The sequence below is a fragment of the Euprymna scolopes genome, chromosome 13, assembly GCF_053919585.1.
Source record: "Euprymna scolopes isolate OS-2025 chromosome 13, ASM5391958v1, whole genome shotgun sequence".
Lineage (NCBI taxonomy): Eukaryota > Metazoa > Mollusca > Cephalopoda > Sepiida > Sepiolidae > Euprymna > Euprymna scolopes.
Genome location: NC_136494.1, coordinates 8114188 through 8120187, shown reverse-complemented (window position 1 = coordinate 8120187; position 6000 = coordinate 8114188).

Here is a 6000-nt window from a genome sequence, read left to right as displayed (position 1 = left end):
GAATTGACAGGTGCGTGAATTTAATGATTGAAACGTGAATTGACAGGTGCGTGAATTTAATGAGGTCAAAATGAAATCCCGAACTTAATTTTTATTTTGTTTCCCCACGTTTTTACAGGAAAAACCAGCTCCCCAGAAAAAATGGGGGTGCCCAAATGAAAAGCAATTGTCTGATATGACGGTTTTCACCGCATTGATCAAAACTGATTTGCTTTCTGTACCTTCCCGGCGCGAAAGCCGAGAAACTGATTATTTCAATTAGTTCCACTTTATTTATGTGGAGAAATGCGTGACTTACTTGGATAGACCACGTGCGGGTCTGTCACCAAAAATAAATAAAAAGAAACGGTCAAGACTCTTATTTATAGAGTAGTGATCACGTGAGTTAGAAGAATATGCAAATAGAGGTGAACGATTTTGCGATATAAAAAGCCTGTGTTGTTAAGAGGAGGGGCAGACTGTTGGCAGAAGTCAGTGCTGTCAGACGTGCTTTAGAGTTTTGTTATTATATGCTGTGTTCGATTGTTGGGAGAGAGAAAAGAGAAGAGGAGGAACCAAGAAGACATTCTGCAGATACTTGACTTTGTGTTGGTTTTAATTTATACTAAAAAGCCAAACAAACACGCGACAAAGCGAAATAGCGCGAATATTAGAAAAGTCGACGTAGATAAATCTAGATACGACGTGCGTTCGCAAATCGTAGAAATTACAATCTAGGTATATAAACAATTCTAAGAAATAGTACCACCTGCAGAACCCCGGCGAAAAAAGCCTTTCTTTGACATACAAAAATGTGCGCGCCGTATTTACCTTTTCTACATATAGATGAATTAATTCAGAAATCCATAATATGAATCTCACCTGTCTGTTTTAATGTATGTATGTATGTATGAATGAACCCTTTTTTCGAGGTCAATGGCCAACTAGCAACTAGTGTGTTTGTGTGTATGTATGTGTGTGTTGGGGTGGAGAGGGCTTCCATAAGTTGTGGTGAAGACAACCTTTATAGGAGAAGCAAATCTCTGATTTAAAGAACCATAAAGCGGGAGACCAGTACCCGCATTAAGCTGGTCTTCAGTTTAACTTGTTGCTGGCTATCTTGCTCTTGTTTGTTGCTGGATCTCAACATTTTGAACCGAGAGAGAGACAGCTGTCGTACAAAGCTAAAACTCTGTAACATCATCTGTGTATAGATACTCCTTCAGGCATGTGTCTATTAAAATGGTCCTGTGGCGATGGAAGTCATTTATGGGCTCATGGACTTTAAGTGTCTGAGGAAGTGGCACTCGTCTGACAAGACGTTGCAATCATCATGTATGTATGTATGTATGTATGTATGTATGTATGTATGTATGTATAGCTTGCAAAAAATTTCGACAGAGGCGAGGGATTTTCATAAGATCTGTATCGTTTTGAAGCTCAACCCTTTGGACTACAAATATCGAAAAATTGGCCAAAAACATTAATACTTTCACCCTAAACTTTGCCGTTATATACAAGGGTGGGGGGCGATTTTTATCGCCAAGATTTTAGCAAGTCCTCGTCACCGTTGGAGTGACCGGTTAATTTCAACGCTTTTGGCTTCCAGTCGGGTAATGGAGATATTGGCTAAGATAGATTTTCTTTCAATTTCTTTTCCCCCTTCGCGGTACTGGTTCAAGCCTGCCTACTACCACTTTTCTTTTGCTCAATACACATCTCCAAACACCCGGGCAACGCCGGGCACCTAGGCTAGTCATATATAAATGTAACATATGTGAGAAAATGATAATTTATGACGTCATTTACTAAATGTCGTAATGCGGAAATGCGAGAAATATGAATGATTCTTACTTTCCATATAAAACAAATCCAACCGTTATTAATCCAATGAAATATTCTTGCGAAATCCTAGCTAGTGCATCTATTAATAGTTTCTCTTTTGGGGGGCAGAGCTTTTCTCTATATTAAAAACAGTCTCAAATCTTATAGGATTCGCACTATCTGTAAAGCTCAAACCCCTGTCCCATCGCAGCAATGTTGCATCCCTGTGCTTGTTTCCCCTCTACTTTAAAAGAATGTGCTACGAGAAACTCGTAGCACTTGTGCCATCTTTCGTCATGCATACTCCCAACTGACTCGATAAGTAACAAAATCTCACCCCATTCACTCTCGAGGCCCCTAGTTGCCGGAAAACCCTCTGCTCTAACAGTTTCTTTCCTCGAGCCGCTAGACTTTGGATTTCTCTCTCGTTGTCCAGCGTCCCTGAATGTACTAATCTGTAGAGATTTAAATGCATTGTAAGCCAACATCTCGCTGCTCAACTCCCTATATAGTGTCACTGTAGATATGGTTCCAAATAGTAGATCAAATAGTATATCCTTACGTCCAAATTGTAATGGGTGGTGAGCAAATAAGAATAAAACATCTTTTTACGCTTAAGCGTGATAGACCAACGAAAACGTTATTTGAAACTTAAGCTTTACAGACCAAATAAAACTCTATTTACACGTGACATATTAACGAAGAGCCATTTCAACTTAAACGCGACAAACCAACAATATTCCTACATTTCTGATTTTTTTAGATCAGGATTGGCTATTCATATTATTTGGATTCTTCGGATTGCTGGTCTCATCATTACAGGATCATTTGCATAACATTTCGATCGATGTAATCTCCGACCTTCTTCAGATGTAATTTGTCAAACTCGCCAATATTTCTATCGAACTCGATGATCTGGATTGAATTATGAATCGAATCCATTTTTTTTATTTCACGGGGTAGCATGCTCTTGTTCCGTCAGCCATGACTGAATAAAGTCCAATCATGATTGAATAGAGGTTCGTATCAATCATTTCTGGGTTCGACAAGTTACACCTGAAGAAGGTCGGAGGTTTCATCAACCGAAACGTTGAGAAAAATAGTCCGAAGAATCAAAATAATACGAACACTATTACTGTTTGTAACATAAGTGCGACAGACCAACGAACATTCTATTTCAAACCTGGGAAAATGGTTGAATCATTCTATTGCTCCAGAAAGTACCTGACGCCTGATGCAATACTCTACCTCTAAAAGAATCAGATACAGATATATCCTAAAATAGACGACTACTGCCAGAGTTTTGTAGGTGTCGTACAAAGCACACTCTTGATTAGACAAAGTACAAAATAGACTTCGAAATCTAGTGGACTGTAATTAATTATGTTCTCGTTAGTTGCTGATATTACGCAAAAGATAGTGCTAGTATTTTTCCATAGACAGCGCTCGACTGGGCTCTAATTTCTGGTTTATCATGTAAAACATTGACAGCAAAGGAAAAGAATAAAATGTGTTTGTAAAAAGACAGAGTAGGACGATAAAATTGTCGCTCTGGAAAAGAGTACACGATTCCATTTCCGTTTAACTAAACCCGGCATTCTTTTTTATTTAAGGCCATCTACTAGTTGGTCAGTTGTATACAAATCCCAAGAGCGATAGGAACCTTCTATCATCTCTAAAATTGGCACAATGCTCAACGAGTGAGATCGGAGATGCGCCATTGTACAACTGATGCTCTCTACCGATCCGAGTTATGACAATAGGGCCATTGCCAGCACCCTCACAAAGCATTGCTGGATTACTACGAATAATGAGGATGTGCTCATGGTGATGAAAACAAAGTTTCCCGCCACGGTTATAGTCTTTGGTGTGGTTTCAAGTGAGGATCACATAATACCACCTCGTATATTCAAAGTTGGCTTGAAAGTCGACACCAAAGTGTACCTGGGTGTGCTGAAGAGTGTGGTTATCCTTTAGTGCAATCAGGTGCCCGCTGGCAGACCCTGGATGTGACAGCAAGATTGACGCCGGCCCAAAACTCCAAAGAAATACAGGTTTGTACCCTTCTCTCACTGGCCCTCTCCTGCTCCGATCTGAACCCGCTGGCCTATGTCATTTGGTCATATGTCGAGAACATCACCAACATGACTTCCCACTATACCAAATCCAGTCTGATGGCCACCATCTATCGAGTTTTCATCGAACTCCTGCTGGCTCGTGTGGAAAAGGCATGCTCCCAGTTCCGGACCCGTAACGAGGCTGCGATTGTGGCTGAAGGCGGCTACATTACATATATCTCAGCTCTACTACATAGTCAAGTTACTTGAAGTGATTTTTTAAATAAAAAGTTTAAATTAAAGCTGTACTACAGCTTTATTTTAAACTTTTTTATTTAAAAACATCACTTGTTTTCTTTAGGGCGACAAATTTATCGTTCCACCCTCTAATTACGCCATTTCGATAATTTTTTAAAAATAAATTAAGCCTGTAAATATTTTTTATAAGGGACTCACTACTTATCCAGGTCAAAAAACTACTCGAAGATAAGAGTTAATGAGTGTACGGTAATCACCGTGAAAACAGTGTAGCAATCGTTAGTGGTGGAAATTCGCTAGAATTTCATTATTTTAGGAGACGGAGAAGAAATTTGTTTGATTGGACTTGAAGACGGCCATGTTGTAGTCAGTCATGCTGGAAAGCATGCCAGCGGAACAGATTTCTACAGACGGGCAGTTCTAGGAAAGAAGCATTGCTCATGGAATTGACGTTTAGATTTAGGCACAGATATGGAGTGCAGAAAATTGTTGTTAATAGTTGTAGCAAGTCGAGTGTTTTTTGTTAATGTTTGGCAAGAGGAACTGAAGAATGAAGGGCAGACAAGAGCGTAATATGAAAATAGCGATAGAGGTAAGATAGGCTCGCGGGGTCTCTTCTGTTAGAAAGAGTTGCAGGAAAGAGAAAAGAACGTCGCTTGATAGGTTTCGAAGCTGGTCTTGAATTCTGTCAAGAGAGTATAGAGTGCTCCAAGTAACTCTTGCCCAGATGTGGCAACAGTACTCTATGTTAGTATCTGGCTCTTATAAAGGTTGAGGATTGTGAGATATCTTTCGGAGCGATAGAATGACGCGACCATTTTTCCGGCAACCTTGGTAACCTTGGCAACCTTGGTAACATTGGCAACCCTGGCAACCTTGGCAACCTTGGCAACCTTGGCAACCGTGGTAACCGTAGTAACCTTGGGAACCTGGTAACCTTGGCAACTTTGGTAACCTTGGCAACCTTGGCAACATTTAAAACCTTGGCAACCTTAGTGACGTTGGCAACTTTTGTAACCTTGGCAACCTTAGTGACGTTGGCAACCTTTGTAACCTTGGCAACCTTAGTAACCTTGATAACCTTGACAACCTAGTAAACCTTGGCAACCTTGGTAACCTTGGCCACCTTGTCAACCTTTGAAACCTTGGCAACCTTAGTAACCTTGGCAACCTTGTCAACCTTTGAAACCTTGGCAACCTTAGTAACCTTGGCAACCTTTGTAACCTTGGCAACCTTAGCAACCTTGATAACCTTGTCAACCTTTGAAACCTTGGCAACCTTGGCAACCTTTGTAACCTTGGCAACCTTAAACTTGGCAACCTTGGCAACGAATTTGATGTAAGTCTTCTTTTTCAGGTTATGAGTAAATATCAGACCCAGAAGCTTGTCAGCTCGGGGAGGTTCTTTGTGACGAAAGCCATTCATATCAATTGGGGTCAAGTAGAGATCAAAGCATTTATAGTGAAGATTGAAGCTTAGTTTTTAATGCGTTTAAATTAAATGGCTTTTGTTTTACTCCATTGTACCACGTGCTCAGCGTCAGAGGAAAGACACCCGAAATCGCTGTTGGTCTTCGAAGTGTTGCCATAGATGGTAGCGTCGTTTTAATATACATCGAGGAATTCGACTGCAGGGTTCATTTTTGCTAGCTTTTCTTTTAATTTAAAATTTTAATGTGTTTTCTATTTTTGCTACCTTTATAATAAGTACAAATTAAAGAGGTTGCTGATATAATCGCATTGAAGAAAAGGCGCCAGAAGGTCGCCTTAAGTTTTGTTTCGCTTTTTATGCATTTTTATTTTGTACTTTTTCTCTCTCTTTTTCTAATTTTGTCGGTATTCCTCCGCGATAAAAACTTGGAGAATTTCGCGTAATCGCCCG